This window comes from Primulina eburnea, chromosome 6 (genome assembly GCF_022965805.1).
Source record: "Primulina eburnea isolate SZY01 chromosome 6, ASM2296580v1, whole genome shotgun sequence".
In the NCBI taxonomy this organism is placed as follows: Eukaryota; Viridiplantae; Streptophyta; class Magnoliopsida; order Lamiales; family Gesneriaceae; genus Primulina; species Primulina eburnea.
In genome coordinates this window covers 20,797,170-20,816,993 of record NC_133106.1, presented here as the reverse complement: position 1 = coordinate 20,816,993, position 19,824 = coordinate 20,797,170, and positions in this window count along the sequence as shown.

Here is a 19,824-nt window from a genome sequence, read left to right as displayed (position 1 = left end):
GAGAATTATTGATTTTTAATAACTTTTATAGATTTTAAAACTCTATTCAATTAAGACTTTTAAATACTCTATATAAGTATAGTGGTATTCAAAATAGACTTTCATTGAGTTTTAAAAGTCAAATGACATTCAACATTGACTTTTAAAAAGTATATAAAAGTCTAGAGGTATTCACATTTTTAATAGAATTTTAATAACTTTTAGTTCATTAACATACAAACATTAAATGCTAGACAAAAATTTTTGTGACGGATTTCTTATTTCGGTCATCTATGAATTTTATTTTTTATACTAAGATTATTACTTTTTATTGTGAATATCGGTAGGGTTGACCCGTCCGACAGATAAAAATTCGTGAGACCGTCTCACAAGAGACCTGCTCTAAAGTCTAATAAACAACTATAAATTGTCAAAAATTGTATTTGGTTCAATCCAAAGATTTGGATGGATTTTTAAAACTTCTAACGTATACACAAACTATTTATTTCTCTCTATGTAACTTCATATAATCTCTTTTCTTATCTTCTCTCCTCTTATCTATCTCTATCACTCTCTCAAATTTTTGAAGTGTATCTCTATATATGTATTCATCTTTCGTTTTCATTTTTTGGCAAATTGTTCATTTAATAATTTTTTATTTTAGTATCATAGGAAATTTTGAATTCTAGAATTGATTTTGTGATTTTAATTTATGACTTATACAAATTAATGTAATATTCAATAATAATAAAAGATGATCCAAAAAATGTCGTTTAATTCTGAATAATTAAATAAGCTCGCAACAACCATGATTTTTTAAATTCTTTTTAGCATTTTCAAATAATATGTAAGCTATGATATTTTTATACAAAATTATATCCACACAATGCTAAATAATATTATTTTCACATGTATATTATAAATTCAAAAACAAGATTACAGATTAATTAATTGATGTATTTTAAAAATTTATAAATATGCATACAAACACACATATACACATGTAATGATTAAATGATTTAATTTTTAAATATGTAAATTTATTTATTAATATAAATATTGAAAAACTATTTCAAACTGAAGATGTTATGTATGCCAATTAATTATTGGTTCAGAGAAATTAATAAATATAATATTTTATAATTAAGTACAAAATTTATAAAATTTTATATAAAAAAAATTTCACAAAAATCTATAAAAAATCTTACAAAAAAGTTTACATGAATCCACATAAATCTGTTTATAAATCTATAAGATTCTTTAAAAGTCAATAAAAATCTATCAAATCTGTTGGAGCTTTTCAAGTTCGCAATTTTGATTTTGATGTTAACAAAACTTGTTATTTTGTGTTACTAATAATCTACAATAGTGTACAGAAACCCAATACTCGCGCATATGCGTGGGTCCTTCTGTGTTGGGCTTCTTCTCGCGCGCATATGCGCGCCCAAGCTCCGCGCATATGCGTGAGACTCTCTGGATTGTGCATCTGGAATTCCTTATTGATATGCGCGCCCAAGCTGGCGCAGGCCCTCTGTCTTGTTGTCTTTGATGTATCTCGCGCGCATATGCGCGCCTCTGACTCGCGCATATGCGTGGGTCTCGCTGCCTCCAGAGCTGGGGCGTTCTCACAAATTTCTTCTAAGCGACATTTTCATTCCTTTTCACGCCCAAGTAGCTTTACCTAAATTCCCGAAATCACACCAAAATAACAAAAACGCATAATTCCGCCCAAGAAAACTAACAATCTATATGCATTATAAGGATAATTTAAGTGCACAATTTTCACTTATCAAATCTCCCCAAACTTGAACTTTTGCTAGTCCCGAGCAAAATAACAATAAAAATAAGTTTCACGGAAGAATTAACGCTCACAACTAAAATCATGGATATGCAAAAAGTTATATTGGCTTACGACTCATCTATTTTCATGTAATTCACGATTACTCAAGAGTCACGTGCGTGGGTGCTATGTCAATGCTCATTTACCCAATCAACTGCTCAAATAGATTCACAACACTTACTAGCCTTATAAACTCAAGAGATCTTCAGTTCAGTTTAACACACACTTTATTAACATACAGATTTACTTGCACAGAGCCTAAAGGGCTTTAGTGATGATTATTTGACTCATTAAGTATTCAACATAGGTATACCAAAAGTTGATGTCACACAAAGAGATGCTTACAGGCAAATCATTAAAGTCCATACTTGCTTACAATGTCTTTCAGGTATCCATAGGCTTGACTTGAACAATTTTTCTCCACTTGTATATTGGATAAATGTGACAATGTTAATATGTCTTGTAGGCTTGTAACGTTAGGCTATGACTCTTGGCTACAATAGAAGGTGTGAAAATCAAAATTTGAGAGAAATAATCGAATTTTCATCATCTTCACTTTCATTTTATTCACCATCACCTTATTGTTTTCTTCCCCATCATATCCTTTATTTCCCATATTTTTCCTTTTCACCATTTTTTGATTCCTTCATTTGATTGTTGTTCTTCTTTTTGTCTCTTTTTGAACTCCTTTTTGCACATTAATTTTTTTTTCTTTTCAAAGAGTATTTGAATCATTACAGCACCAATGAACTTATTTCTCTCAATATTAGGTAGGACAGTAAGTGTATAAGCTTCATTAGGTAGTGGTTGTGGGATGAAGAATAGATACAAGTGGGGGCTAATTGTATGTCATCGATACACACCACTTGATTTTTAGCAGGCTCAAAATAGGACACTAGGGATATTTGTTGATTTGGTAGGCACAAAGGCTCAAACGGTTTCAAAGATTGCCTAAATCACTCCTATGTCACATATTATCTGTATTTTGCCTCGAAAAGTGTTAAAACAAGTTTTAGATTTCCGTCAATCAATTAGTAAATTCGTACAAACCAATCACATGCATTTTTCAATAAAACGGATATATGAGATATATGCACAAAGGAAAAAAATCAAGCATCTCAATCTACTCGAGGCTCAATGGGCTAACGAACGATAATAACAATAAAAACATGTCCAAAGACATTGAGAAAGAGTGCCTAGGTCATTTTTGTGTTTGCAAAGGTGTCGGTTAATGTCATGTGAGAAATACTAAAATTCAGATCTTTTAGCATCATAAGTATGTAAATTGTCTCTAGGCATTGATAGTATCAACGAACATGACCGTGCAAATATATTTGAGACTCCCAAGTTATCATGAATACACATATGCATTAAAATCACGATTTCATTATCATCATTGACCACACAATGACGTATCCATGACTTTTCCTAACAATTCTAGCATGCAATAAAATAAATAAATAAAGCTACTGTGCAGAAAATAACTAACAACAAATTTAACTAACAATAAATTAATAACTCAAACAATCAATATGCAAGCAAATTGACCCCCCCCCCCCAACTTACAGTATGAATTGTCCTCAATGTATAAACAGGAAAGAACAGAACAATCATACCTCCCACGAGCGTCAGTGCTGGCCGTCACCATCGTCGTCATCCTCATCCATGTGCTGGGGTGGGGCCTGGGAAGAAGGTCCCGCGTACTGAGGTGGCCATACAAGTGGCTGGGGAAACATCGGATCATCTGGACCTATAGGTGGAAACCGCTTAGCAAGCACGGAAGTGAAGTCCATCGTATTTCACATGAAATGGTCGGTGCGGAACTAAAGAGAATCCAACACCTGGCGCTGCTCAACCAATAACCTCCTCTGGTCCTGCATCTTGGTCTCCAGTCGCCAAAAAATCTGTCTCTCCTGCTCTATTTGGCTGCTGCAGGTGGTGGTGGTGGTGGCAGAAGCTGTGGCTGTGGGATCTCCTCTTCGGCTGGATACTCATAGGGAATATAAGAGGTGGCTCCAAAGAAGGCAACAATGGGGGCCTTCGGCTTTAGCACTGGTTTATCAAGGGCCCATGACACATCGGCCTGTCAGCATAGCTCGATAACAATATAAGGATATGGAAGAGCAATCGTGGCTAACCCTGCGCCGACTCTCATAATGGATCCATAGATGATTTTCCCCAGATCAACATATTTTCCCATCAGAATAGCAAAGATCAGTGCAGCTTTGTCTTTGATCAAATCATAATAGTGCGAGGACGGGAGAATTCGGACCAATACAAAGGATGTCTAAGCACTTGCATTAGGGCCCATGTCGGATTTTTTAAAGAAATATGCACGCTCGATCTCATTTTCCAGGCAGCGCCGACTTGACATACGGTCCGGATGACTTCTGTATAATCAACCCACTCTTCGAGAAATTCACCGTACTCGTCATGGTCGAAGCTGGGCATCTGATATATCATATTTATCGTTCGAGAGTCAAACGACACCAATTTACCTCGCACCAAGACTTTAGACTCGTCATGACGAATCCGGAGGTTTGCATAGAATTCTCTCACAACCAAGATAACGGCATCCAAAGGGTGTTGAACAAAATTCAACCCATCCTCGGCGTTCCAATTCTTCCACAATAACACCACGTGAAATTGACAAATTAAATCCCCGTTCCAGGATGATGGATCTTGTCATAGAGCTCTCATATACTTGTTGGGCCTCCTCATTGCAAAACCTGTGAGAATCAAAACTTGAGGAGGAAGAGGCACCTTTTTTTGGATTTCTTTTTCGGCGCCATGTAATACAGTAATTCAATGCCCACACCAAATTCAACCAACCGAGGAGCCAAAATCACAGATAATCGAACCCCAATGCAAATATAATCACACCACACCAAATAATCTGGTTAGCAACGCAACGTACAAACCCAGTCACAAATTACTTTAGAACAATTTGAAGTACCCAATTCACAATATCAAAAGTTCCCCAAATAGATCGAACAAAAATGTTAAATATTATGGAGGATTGAACAAAATTTGGATAAAACCCCTTACTTGCACCAGATAGCGAATGAAAATCGGAGTGTGGTTGGAATCTGAGCAGTGGTCGGAGATTTGGCGTTCAGCTTTTGGCGAGGTGCAGCGGCGGTCGGATTTTCTGAAGAGGAGGGAGGTGGCTTGTTGTTTCTGAGAGAGGAGAGGCTGCTGTGTTTTCTGAAGAGGGTTTTCGCTTATTTTTTTTAAATCAGGTCTCCCGCATATGCGCGCCTTGAGACGGTGAATATGCACTGAAGTCTCGGGTACAAGTTTTATCTGCAATAACACAACGCGCATATGCGCGCCTCTATTTGGCGTATATGCGCGGGTCCTTCTGCCTTCCGAGTGTATCCACCTTGTCATATCGTGAATATGCGCTCCCCGAGTGGCGCATATGCGCCAAGGTCTCTGCCTTCCGAGCTGGGCTTCGTGCATGTGCGCGAAGCACACTGTCCATCATTTTTTTAATAACCTGCAAAAATAAAACACTTCAAATCAATACTTGAATAAAGGAAATTAAAATTAGCAAATAAGGGATTAAAATAAAATAAAAATAAAAAAGAATACTAAAGATAATTGTGGGTTGCCTCTCACACAGCGCTTGGTTTATAGTCATCAGCCTGACTTTCTCATTTCTACTTTGGTTCTCCAAGTGGAATGGTGTCCATGTTTCGCACTTCACTTCCAAAGTAATGTTTGACCATCTGACCATTTACTTTAAATGTCTGACCGTTGTTTCACTTCAGCTCAATTGCCCCATGTGGATACACCGTTTTCACTGTGAATGGTCCAGACAATCGTGATTTTAACTTATCAAGAAACAACCTCATTCGAGAATTAAACAATAGCACTTGTTGTTCTGGTTCGAAATCTCATCAAAGAATCTGTTTGTCATGCCATCGCTTGGTCTTCTCTTTGTATATCTTTGCATTCTCGTATGCATCGCTCCTGAATTCCTCCATCTCATTCAACTGCAACAGTCATTGCTCCCTAGATCCCTCCATATCAAAATTCAGCGTTTTCACAGCCCAGAAGGCCCTGTGCTCCAGTTCAACATGTAGATGGCAAGCTTTCCTAAAGACCAACCTATAAGGCGACATCTCGATAGGTGTCTTGTATGTAGTCCTGTATACCCATAAAACATCATCAAGCTTAATTGTAACACCTCTGACCGATTTTAATAAAATAGCAGCGGAATTTAAAATTTTCTTAAAAGAAAGAAAGGCTTAAAATACATTTCAATATATAATCAAAATTATATACATGATCAATAAAATTATGCAACAAAATACAAAATATCATTTTGTGATCATGTCCAAAATCCTAGCAAAATAGCCTTCCTCCTTCCTTCTCTTATGCATATGACTCCGGCTCCAATCAACGTCCAGGCTCGTCGCTCTTATCTGCATCACACGAAATAACTGAAAATGAGTATAAAACTCAGCAAGTGGAACTCTTACATAACAATGGATATATAGGATACTTTGAAAAACATGACTTTGAAAACATTAAATACCATCAACTCTGAAACATAAATATCATAGCATGAATAGCAATAACGATGATATTTCTCTTTTCTCTGTTGGATTGATATCTAAATAGTATCTCTGTCTCTGTACCTATATCCCATCAATATGAATCGATACTCTGTAGGGATATAAGCCTATGGTCGTTGATCAACTAATTGCATGTAATCTCTGACTATGTATCTATCAATCCAACAAATCATTTGAACTCTCTTTTAGGCATTAAACCAAATACTTTGCATACTCTTTTCTTTTGTATTCCTTTTGACATAATTGAGACATAAAATGCCTCTAATATACAATAAAGTGTATTAATACATAGCATGAATCAATTGGAAGGGAATAACATGTTAAAACCATTGAAACACAATACATATATTATCATGTGAGCACAAGGAAATAAATTCCACTTACTACACTTGGAGCACTTGATTCTAAACTCTTGGCACACTTCCTACAACAATAAACCATATAATGAACCATCAACATCTCAATAATCACAAACCCATACCACAAAACCAACACACTCAACAAACCCATGACTTCTTCCAACACCAAAAACCAAGAATAAACTATACCACAAGCTTACCTTAGCTCCTTGAACCAACAATGACCTTGTTCCCACTACAATAATCCAACAATAAGCTTGAATCAAAGAAAGGAAGGAAAGAAATGTAGGAACCCTACTCTCCCTTGAGCTGCAAACCGAGAAGAGTGGAGAGAAATTAGGGAAAAGTGAACCAACTAATGTAATATATCACTTAAAACCGAAAACACGCTTTTACTATTCACGCACCGCTGGTGCGCTCCAAAATACACCACGGGTACGCTAGGCATTCTGTAACACTTCCGAAAACCAAAGTGACAACCGCGGGTGCGCTGCTCAACAGACCGCGGGTGCGCTGAAGGTTCTGCCCTTTCACCACGGGTGCAGTCCCTCTTTCAGTGCGGGTGCACTGCCTCTGCTGTCCAGTCACCGTGGGTGCACCGAAAAATGGAGTGCGGGTGCACTCTCCTCGTTAGCCAACAATAACTTTGCAACTAAAAATCGAATCGCAACTTCGCTTCTCCTCATAATTCGGCAACACTCTCAACAAGAAAGTTGAACCTCTATAAATTATCTAACCACCCCAATTGGCCTCATACCAATTGGCTCAACATACGAATTACCATGAATTAAATCGCAACAACGCTACAAAACAACTACACATCATCTAATATCAATAATACTATAAACCATAAATCACAACTCTTAACATCAAAACTACACTTAATCTTACCAAATAGTCAATAATCATATGAAATCTTAAACCGTACCGTTCACCAGGCTTGGCTATTACAATCTCCCCTCCTTAAAGGAGTTTTGTCCTCGAAATTGACGTCACTGCACAAACAACTCAGGATACTTCTATTTCATCTCATCCTCTGGTTCCCACGTGGCTTCTTCAATCAAATGATTTCTCCAAAGGACTTTAACAATGCCGATCTCTTTGTTTCTCAACACTTTAACCTTGCGATCCAGAATCTGAACTGGAATCTCTTGGTACGTCAAATTCGGCGTCAAATCCAATGGCTCGTGACGAAGAACATGGGAAGGATTCGCAATATACTTCCTGTGCATGGAGACATGAAAAACATTATGAACTCTTTCAAGATCTGGCGGTAGGGCTAACCTGTAAGCTCGATCACCAACTCTATTCAAGATCTCAAATGGGCCAATAAATCTCGGACTCAACTTCCCTTTCTTGCCAAACCGCATCACACCCTTAAGAGGTGCTATCTTCAAGAACACATGGTCGCCAACCTCAAATTGCAATGGCCTACGACGCACATCAGCATAACTCTTCTATCTCGACTGTGCTGTCTTCATTCTTTCTTGGATAACAGCAACAACATCAGCTGTCTGTTGAACCAACTCTGGACCCAACATCTTCCTCTCACCAATCTCGTCTCAATACAAGGGAGATCTACACTTTCTGCCATAAAGTGCTTCATACGGTGCCATGCCAATCGTCGCTTGGTAGCTATTATAGTATGTGAACTCAACAAGAGGCAATTTGGAATCCCAGCTACCAAGATAATCAATAGTACAAGCTCTGAGCATATCCTTTAAAATTTGAATAACTCTCTCTGATTGACCCTCGCTCTGGGGTGATATGCTGTACTGAATGCTAACCGTGTACTCATAGCTCTGTGTAAACTCTTCCAAAACTCTGAAGTAAATTTAGGGTCACGATCAGACACGATCGACACAGGAACACCATGAAGTCTAACAATCTCAGCTATGTAACTGGTTCATGGAATACGTCGTCTTGACTGGGAGAAAATGTGCTGACTTGGTCAACCGATCAACAATAACCCAAATAGAGTTAAAACCTTTCTGCGTCCTGGGAAGACCAGTCACGAAGTCCAACGTAATATGCTCCCATTTCCATTGAGGATCGGCAATGACAACAATGTCCCAGCATGTATCTGGTGTTCAATTTTCACCTGCTGACAAGTTAGGCACTGAGAAATAAACATGGCAATATCCTTATTCATACCTGGCCACCAAAAGAGTTTACGAAGATCCTGATACATCTTGGTACCACCTGGATGTATCGAGTATGGCGTGGTATGTGCCTCTGTCAAGACGTCTCGCCGAATATCATCTCCAGCGGGAATACATATACGACCTCTAAATGTCACCAAACCATCTCTATTCATCTCAAACTCTGAATTACCTCTCTCCTCTGCTCTTACTCTCATCTCTATCAACTGAACATCATTGGCCTGTTCTTTGCGGATCATGTCTGTCAAAGTAGCCCGAATGATCAACGCTGAAAAGCGAGCAATGGTTCCAGGAACCACCAAAGCTATCTCCGCTCGATGCAAGTCTAACAACAACGGCTTCTAGATCACAGAACTCAACGAAGAACTCGACTTACAGCTCAATGCATCCGCTACAACATTCGCCTTCCGTGGTGATAACTGATCGTCACATCATAGTCTTTGACAAGCTCTAACCACCGTCCCTGATGCATATTGAGTTCTTTCTGAGAAAACAAGTACTTTAAACTCTTGTGGTCTGTGAAAATTTCACACTTTTCGCCATATAAGTAATGTCTCTAGATTTTCAGGGCGAAAACGACAGCTGCCATTTTTAGATCATGCGTAGGATAATTCTTCTCGTAGTCCTTCAACTGGCGAGAAGCATAAGCTATAACTTTTCCACGTTGCATCAGCACTGCACCAAGACCTTTCTTCGACGCATCGGTAAAAACAACAAAGTCCTCTGAACCACTAGGCAATGCAAGTACTGGAGCTGTCGTCAACTTATCTTTAAACTATTGAAATCCATTCTGTCATTCATTGGACAACTTGAAGTTCACAGTTTTCCTCGTCAGATTGGTTAACGGCATGGCAATCTTGGAAAAATCTGAAATAAAACGACGATAATAACCCGCCAAACCAAGAAAACTGCGTACCTCTAATACAACGGTAGGAATAGGCCACTTCTGTATCGCCTCGATTTTCACTGGATCAACAGCTATACCATCCTTCGAGACAACATGGCCTAAGAAGGAAATCTGCTCCAACCAGAACTCACATTTCTTCAACTTAGCATACAACCTCTTCTCTCTCAACAACTGAATAACAACTCTGAGGTGCTCTGCATGAAGCTCTCTAGTCTTGGAATAAATCAAAATGTCATCGATGAAAACAATGACAAAGCTATCCAAATATGGCTTGAAGACCTGGTTCATAAGATCCATGAAGATTGAAGGAGCATTAGTCAGACCGAATGACATAACAAGAAATTCATAATGACCGTACCTGGTCCGAAACGACGTCTTAGGGATATCAGTCTCCCTAACCTTCAACTAATAATAGCCAGATCGGAGATCAATCTTCGAAAACACTGTAGCCCCCTGCAGTTGGTCAAAAAGATCGTCTATCCATGGCAACGGATATCTATTCTTGATAGTCACTTTGTTGATTTCTCTGTAATCAATACAAAGCCGCAAGGACCCATCTTTCTTCTTGACGAAAAGAACCGGAGCTCCCCAAGGCGAAGAACTCGGCCGAATAAAACCTTTATCCAAAAGATCCTGCAACTGCATCTTCAATTCTTTCATCTCTGAAGGGGCCATTCTATACGGAGCCTTAGAAATAGGAACTGTACCCGGAACTAGATCGATCACAAACTCTACATCTCTGTCTGGCGGTAAACCCGGAACATCATCCTCAAATACATCAGGGAACTCTCTCACCACATCAATATCATCAATATTCAACCTAACCATTCTATCTATATCAAAAATCGAAGCAAAAAACCCATCACAACCTCTAAACAATAACTTCTTAGCCTCAAGACACAAAATAAAAGGAAGGACCAGCGAAGTGCCTGCACTGGCGAGCATACCTTCCTTATTGCCATCATCTGCAAATTTCACCATCTTAGCAACGGAATCAATCACTGCACGATAAGTCGATAGCCAATCCAAGCCAAGTATAATATCAAACGCAACCATCAGAATAATAATCAAATCGGCATAAACCGCTCGCTCGTCAATTTGAACAGAACACGCATACACAATAGACGTCGGGAACAACACATCTCCCGAAGGCAATACAACATTAAACTGGAGGGGAAGAACAGAAGGAACTACACCCTAAGATCTCAAAAATAGTTCAGACATAAAAGAATGAGTAGCACCTGTGTCAATCAATGTCGTAGCTACTCTGTCTGAAATTAAAATAGTGCTAGATATCACAAAAGAATCATGGTTTATACCTTCCTTCGTCATGGTGAAGATGCGACCCTGCACCTTCTCTTTACTCGAGCTTCTCGGACAGTCCTTGGCGATATGTCCTGCAGTGCCACATCGGTAGCAAGTATGAGTACCGAATCTGCACTCTCCCCTATGATGCCTATTGCACTTAGGACACAATGGCTTCTCTGGATTAAATGGAAGTGCCGGTGCTTTAGAACTCGGCTCTAACTTGCCTTTCCCTTTAAAATTGCCTTTCCTCTTTGGCTCGAACCCTGACCTCTCTAAATAATAGCTTGTTGCCTCGCCTGTCTCTCTGGCAATATCTTTCTTGTCTTGCTCGGCTAACAAGGCTTTAGCCACAATCTATTTAAATGTCACCGCTTTAGACATATTGATGTCTCTCCTGATCTCTGCTCGAAGACCTCTAATGAAATGAACACCCTTGTCTTTATCATTGGAGGCAATATATGGGGCAAACAGACACCCTCCTCGAACTTCAGAATGTACTCATCGACTTTCATACCTCCTTGACGAAGCTCTAAAAATTCAGTCACCTTCCGAGCTCTAAGTGCATCTGGATAGAAAAGATCAGTAAAATCTTGCCACTTCATTGCCGGTACATCAACACCTATCTTGGTAGCATTCCACCAAATGCGTGCAGCTTTGACTAACATGAACACTGCACAACCAATTTTGTCCTTGTCTTCATAGTTGAGATGATCAAATATCGCCTCAAGTGCTTTGATTCACTCTACGACCACTAATGGATCAGTGCTTCCTGCAAATTCCGGCGGATCCATCCTCTTAAAAGCAGTAAAGATCCCATCGGTTCCAAATGCTTGTGCCACTTGGCCTCTCCCTTGTCCTCTACCTTGGCCTGAACCTTGCAAACGGAGCAACTGTTGGATCTGCTCGCTGTGGACCTTGGCTTGCTCTTTCAGTAACTGCCGAACTCGTCGACAACTCTCAATGAAGAACTATCCTCACCCTCTGACGATTTCCCCTTAGGAGGCATTACTCCTACAATGTGCTCACATAATACATATCAACCAATAAAAATGAATAAATGTAGAAGAAGACATACCCGGACTGTTGAAAGTAGACGAAGTCATATGCATTGTTCCGAAGAACGTTGCTCTGATACCACTAAATGTAACACTTCTGACCGATTTTAATAAAATAGCAGCGAAATTTAAAATTTTCTTAAAAGAAAGAAGGATTTAAAATACATTTCAATATATAATCAAAATTATATACATGATCAATAAAATGATGCAACAAAATACAAAATATCATTTTGTGATCATGTCCAAAATCCTAGCAAAATAGCCTTCCTCCTTCCTTCTCTTATGCATATGACTCCGGCTCCAATCAACGTCCAGGATCGTCGCTCTTATCTGCATCACACGAAATAACTGAAATGAGTATAAAACCCAGCAAGTGGAACTCTTACATAACAATGGATACATAGCATACTTTGAAAAACATGACTTTGAAAACATTAATATCTGATCAGCACATCTCTTGAACACGAAGGGATCGTAACACAGATAAAACTTGGCATCATGAAGAAATTTCTTCTTATGGTGATGAGTTAAATTGTAATAGCCAAGCCTGTTGAACGGTACGGTTTAAGATTTTGTATGATTATTGACTATTTGGTTAAGTTTAAGTATAGTTGTGGTGTTAAGAGTTGTGATTTATGGTTTATAGTATTGTTGATATTAGATGACGTGTGGTTTTATTGTAGCGTCGTTGTGGTTTAATTCATGGTAATTCATATGTTGATCCAATTGCTATGAGGCCAATTGGGGTGGTTAGATAAGTTATAGAGGTTCAACTTTCTTGTTAAGGGTGTTGTCAGACTGTGAGGAGAAGTGGCGTTGCGATTCGATTTTAGATGCAAAGTTGGTTGTTGGCTACAGAGGTGACCGCACCCGCGGTCAGTTGGCCACTGCACCCGAGGTGTTTGGGCAGAGACCAGACCGCACCCGCGGTCGCTTGCTTCAGACTTTTGGTTAATTCCAGTAGGTAGAGCGCACCCGTGGTAAGAATCTTAGCGCACCTGCGGTCGTCACTTTCAGATTTTTGGATGTGGTTCTGTACACGCAGCGCACCCGCGGTCCAAGACGTATCGCACCCGCGGTGTATGAACAGTAGAAGCGTGTTTTTGAGATTAAGTGTTATAAATGCAAGAGTTGGTCTTATTTTCTCTCATTTCCTCCTCTCATCTCGGTTTGCAACTCAAGGGGTGAGCTAGGGTTCCATTTTCTTTCTTTCTTTTCTTTGATTCAAGCTTGTTGTTGGATTATTGTAGTGAGAACAAGGTTATTTTGGGTTCAAGGAGCTAAGGTAAGCTTGTAGCTTTGGTTATTCTTTGGATTTTGATGTTGGGAAATTATGGGTTTCTTGATGGTGTTGATTTTATGGATTTATTGGTATGGTTGTGTGATTATTGGGTTATTAATGGTGCAATATATGGTTTATTGTTGTAGGTTGTGTACTAAGAGATTAGATTCAAGGTCTCAATTGGTTGTAAGTGGAATTCATTTCTTTGTGCTCACATGATAATATATATATTTATATATATATATATATATATATATATATATATATATATATATATATATATATATATATATATATATATATATATATATATATATATATATTGTGTTTCAATGGTTTTAACATGTTATTCCCTTACATTTGATTCATGCTATGTATTAATACACTTTGTTGTATATGGAAGGCATTCTATGTCTCAATTATTGTCAAAGAGAATACAAAAGAATAGCGTCTTCAAAGTGTTTGATTTAATGCCAAAGAGAGAGTTCAAAATGATTTATTGGATTGATAGATACATAGTCAGAGATTGCATGTAATTAGTTGATCAACGACCATAGGCTTATATCCCAACAAAGTATCGATTCATATCTTTGGGATATAGGTACAGAGACAGAGATACTATCTAGATATCAATCCATCAGAGTAAAGAGAAATACCATCGTTATTGCTATTCATGCTATGATATTTATGTTTCAGAGTTGATGGTATTTAATGTTTTCAAAGTCATGCTTTTCAGAGTATGTTATGTAACCATTGCTATGTGAAAGTTTCATTTGCTGAGTTTTATACTCATTTCAGTTATTCATGTGATGCAGATAAGAGCGACGAGCCGGGACGTTGATTGGAGCCAGAGTCATATGCATAAGAGAAGGAAGGAAGATGATATTTTGATAGCATTTTGGACATGATCACAAAAATGATATTTTGTATTTTGTTGCATCATTTGATGGATCATGTATATACTTTTGATTATATATTGAAATGTATTTTGAATCCTTCTTCCATTTTAAAGAAAATTTTAAATTCCGCTGATATTTTTTTTTAAAACCGGTCAGAGGGTGTTACATTTAGTGGTATCAGAGCACCGTTCTTCGGACCAATGCATATGACTTCGTCTAATTTCAACAGTCCGGGTATGTCTTCTTCTACATCTATTCATTGTCATTGGTTGATATGTATTATGTGAGCACATTGTAGGAGAATGCCTCCTAAGAGAAAGGATTCAGAGGATGAGGATAGTTCTTCATCGAAAGTTGTCGACGAGTTCGGCAAGTTACTGAAAGAGCAAGCCAAGGTCCATAGTGAGCAGATTCAACAGTTGCTCTGTTTGCAAGGTACAGGTCAATGTAGAGGTCAAGCGAGAGGCAAAGTAGCTCAAGCATTTGGAACTGATGGGATCTTTACTGCTTTCAAGAGAATGGATCCTCCGGAATTTGCAGGAAGCACTGATCCGTTGGTGGTTGTAGAGTGGATCAAAGCACTTGAGGCGATTTTCGATCATCTCAACTATGAAGACAAGGACAGAATCAGTTGTGCAGTGTTCATGTTAGTCAAAGTTGCACGTATTTGGTGGAATGCTACAAAGGTAGGTGTTGATGTACCGACAATGAAGTGGCAAGATTTTACTAATCTTTTCTATGACAAGTACTTCCCAGATGCACTTCGAGCAAGGAAGGTGACTGAGTTTTTAGAGCTTCGTCAAGGAGGTTTGAATGTCGACGAGTAAATTTTGAAGTTCGAGGAGGGCTGTCTGTTTGCCCTGTATATTGCCTCCAATGACAAAAACAATGGTGCTCATTTCATTAGAGGCCTTCGAGCAGAGATCAGAAGGGACATTAACATGTCTAAGGCAGTGTCATATAAAGAGATTGTGGCTAAAGCCTTGTTAGCCAAGCAAGACGAGAAAGACATTGCCAGAGAGAGACAGGCAAGGCAGCAGGCTATTGCTCAAAGGGGTCAGGGTTCGAGCCAAAGAGGAAAGGGAAATTTTAAGGGGAAAGGCAAGATGGAACCGAGTTCTAAAGCACCAGAAGTTCCATTTGATCCAGAGAAGCCGTTGTGTCCCAAGTGCAGTAGGCATCATCGGGGAGAGTGCAGATTTGGTACTCATACTTGCTACCGATGTGGCACGGCAGGCCATATTGCCAAGGACTGTCCGAGAGGCTAGAGTAAAGAGAAGGTCCAGGGTCGCATCTTCACCATGACGAAGGAAGGTATAAACCATGATTCTTCTGTGATCTCTAGCACTATTTTAATTTCAGGCAGAGTAGCTACGACATTGATTGATACAGGTGCTACTCATTCTTTTATGTCTGAACTATTTTTGAGATCTTCGTGTTTAGTTCCTTCTAATATTCCCCTCCAGTTTAATGTTGTATTGCCTTCGGGAGATGTGTTGTGCCCGACGTCTATTGTGTATGCGTGTTCTATTCAAATTGACGAGCGAGTGGTTTATGCCGATTTGATTGTTATTCCGATGGTTGCGTTTGATATTGTACTTAGCATGGATTGGCTATCGACTTATCGTGCAGTGATTGATTGCATTGCTAAGACGGTGAAATTTGCAGATGATGGCAATAAGGAAGGTATGCTCGCCAGTGCAGGTACTTCGCTGGTCCTTCCTTTTATTTCGTGTCTTGAGGCTAAGAAGTTGTTGTTTAGAGGTTGTGATGGGTTTTGGCTTCGATTATTGAAATGGATAGAGTGGTTAAGTTGAATATTGATGATATTGATGTGGTGAGAGAGTTCCCTGATGTATTTGAAGATGATGTTCCGGGTTTTCGGCCATACAGAGATGTAGAGTTTGTGATTGATCTAGTTCCGGGTACGGTTCCTATTTCCAAGGCTCCGTAGAGAATGGCCCCTACAGAGATGAAAGAGTTGAAGACGCAGTTGCAGGATCTTTTAGATAAAGGTTTTATTCGGCCGAGTTCTTTGCCTTGGGGAGCTCCGGTTCTTTTCGTCAAGAAGAAAGATGGGTATTTGCGGCTTTGCATTGATTATAGAGAGATCAACAAAGTGACTATCAAGAATAAGTATCCGTTGCCGAGAATAAACGTTCTCTTTGACCAACTGCAGGGGGATACAGTGTTTTCGAAGATTGATTTTCGATCTGGCTATTATTAGTTGAAGTTTAGGGAGTCTGATATCCCTAAGACGGCGTTCCGGACCAGATACGGTCATTATGAATTCCTTGTGATGTTTTTCGGTCTGACTAATGCTCCTTCAGTCTTCATGGATCTTATGAACCGAGTTTTCAAGCCGTATTTGGATAGCTTTGTCATTGTTTTCATCGATGACATATTGATTTATTCCAAGATCAGAGAGCTTCATTCAGAGCACCTCAGAGTTGTTCTTCAGTTGCTGAGAGAGAAGAGGTTATATGCTAAGTTGAAGAAATGTGAGTTCTGGTTGGAGCAGATTTCTTTCTTAGGCCATGTTGTCTCGAAGGATTGTATAGCTGTTGATCCAGTGAAAATCGAGGCGATTCAGAAGTGGCCTATTCGTACCACTGTATCAGAGGTGCACAATTTTCCTGGTTTGGCGGGTTATTATCGTCGTTTTATTGCAGACTTTTCCAAGATTGACCTGCCGTTAACCAATCTGACGAGGAAGACTGTGAAGTTTGAGTGGTCCAATGATTGCCAGAGTGGATTTCAAGAGTTGACATATAAGTTGACGACAGCTCCTGTACTTGCATTGCCCAGTGGTTCAGAGGACTTTGTTGTTTACACCGATGCGTCGAAGAAAGGTCTTGGTGCAGTGCTAATGCAATGTGGGAAAGTTATAGCTTATGCTTCTTGCCAGTTGAAAGATTACGAGAAGAATTATCCTACGCATGATCTGGAGCTGGCAGCTCTGGTTTTTCGCCCTGAAAATCTGGAGACACTATTTATATGGTGAAAAGTGTGAAATTTTCACGGACCACAAGAGTTTAAAGTACTTGTTTTCTCAGAAAGAACTCAATATGCGACAGAGAAGGTGGTTAGAGCTTGTCAAAGATTATGATGTGATGATTAGTTACCACCCAGGGAAAGCGAATGTTGTAGCAGATGCATTGAGCCATAAGTCGAGTTCTTATTTGAGTGCTATGATTCAGAAGCCTTGTTGTTAGACTTGCATCGAGAGGATATAGCTTTAGTAGTCCCAGGAACCATTGCTCGCTTTTCAGTGTTGGTCATTCGAGCTACGTTGACGGACAAGATCCGTAGAGAGTAGGTCAATGTTGTACAATTGACAGAGTTGAGAGCCAGAGCAGAGGAGAGAGGTAATTCAGAGTTTGGTTTGAATGGAGATGGTTTGGTGACATTTAGAGGCCGTATATGTATTCTTGTTGGTGATGATATTCGACGAGACGTCTTGACAGAGGCACATACCGCGCCATACTCGATACATCCAGGTAGCACCAAGATGTATCAGGATCTTCGTAGACTCTATTGGTGGCCAGGTATGAAGAAGGATATTGCCATGTTTATTTCTCAGTGCCTAACTTGTCAGCAGGTGAAGATCGAGCACCAGAGACCTGCTGGGACATTGCTGTCATTACCGATTCCTCAATGGAAATGGGAGCATATTACGATAGACTTCGTGACTGGTCTTCCCAGAACGCAGATAGGTTTTAACTCTATTTGGGTTATTGTTGATCGGTTGACCAATTCAGCGCATTTTCTTCCAGTCAAGACGACGTATTCCATGAACCAGTATGCCGAAGAGTACATAGCAGAGATTGTGAGACTTCACGGTGTTCATGTGTCGATCGTGTCTGATCGTGACCCTATATTTACTTCAGAGTTTTGGAAGAGTTTGCACAGAGCTATGGGTACACGGTTAGAATTCAGTACAGCATATCACCCCCAAAGCGACGGTCAATCAGAGAGAGTTATTCAGATTTTAGAGGATATGCTCAGAGCTTGTACTATTGATTATCCTGGTAGCTGGGATTCCAAATTGTCTCTTGTTGAGTTCACGTACAATAATAGCTACCAAGCAACGATTGGTATGGCACCTTATGAAGCACTTTATGGCAGAAAGTGTAGATCGCTCTTGTATTGGGACGAGATTGGCGAGAGGAAGATGTTGGGTCCAGAGTTGGTCCAACAGACAGCTGATGTTGTTGCTATTATTCAAGAGAGGATGAAGACAACACAGTCGAGACAGAAGAGTTATGCTGATGTGCGTCTTAGGCCGTTGCAGTTTGAGGTTGGCGACCATGTGTTCTTGAAGATAGCACCTCTTAAGGGTGTGATGCGGTTTGGCAAGAAGGGAAAGTTGAGTCCGAGATTTATTGCCCATTTGAGATCTTGGACAGAGTTGGTGATCGATCCTACAGGTTAGCCCTACCGCCAGATCTTGACAGAGTTCATAATGTTTTTCATGCCTCCATGCTCAGGGAGTATATTGCGAATCCTTCCCATGTTCTTCGTCACGGGCCATTGGTTCTAACGCCGAATTTGACGTACCAAGAGATTCCAGTCCAGATTCTGGATCGCAAAGTTAAAGTTTTGAGAAACAAAGAGATCGGCATTGTTAAAGTCCTTTGGAAGAATCATTTGATTGAAGAAGCCACGTGGGAACCAGAGGATGAGATGAAAGAGAAGTATCCTGAGTTGTTTGCGCAGTGACGTCAATTTCGAGGACGAAATTCCTTTAAGGAGGGGAGATTGTAATAGCCAAGCCTGGTGAACGGTACAGTTTAAGATTTCGTATGATTATTGACTATTTGGTTAAGTTTAAGTATAGTTGTGATGTTAAGAGTTGTGATTTATGGTTTATATTACTGTTGATATTAGATGACGTGTTGTTTTATTGTAGCGTCGTTGTTGTTTAATTCATGGTAATTCGTATGTTGATCCAATTGCTATGAGGCCAATTGGGGTGGTTAGATAAGTTATAGAGGTTCAACTTTCTTTTTAAGGGTGTTGTCTGATTGTGAGGAAAAGCGGCGTTGCGATTCGATTTTAGATGCAAAGTTAGTTGTTGGCTACAGAGGTGACCGCACCCGCGGTCAGCTGGCCATCGCACCCGCAGTGTTTGGGCAGAGACCAGACCGCAACCGCGGTCAGAAAGGTACCGCACCCGCGGTTGCTTGCTTCAGACTTTTGGTTAATTCAATTAGGAAGAGCGCACCCGCAGTAAGAATCTTAGCGCACCTGTGGTCGTCACTTTCGGATTTTTGGATGTTGTTCTGTACACGCAACACACCTGATAAGAATCCAAGTACGAATGAATATCAAACACGATTATCGAAATCGCACCCTCAATTCAATAACAAACAAGGATCTATTATGTTGTCCCGATCTTTTGAAACAAGTAAAGATTTGTGATATTCACCTCTAAGCGATTA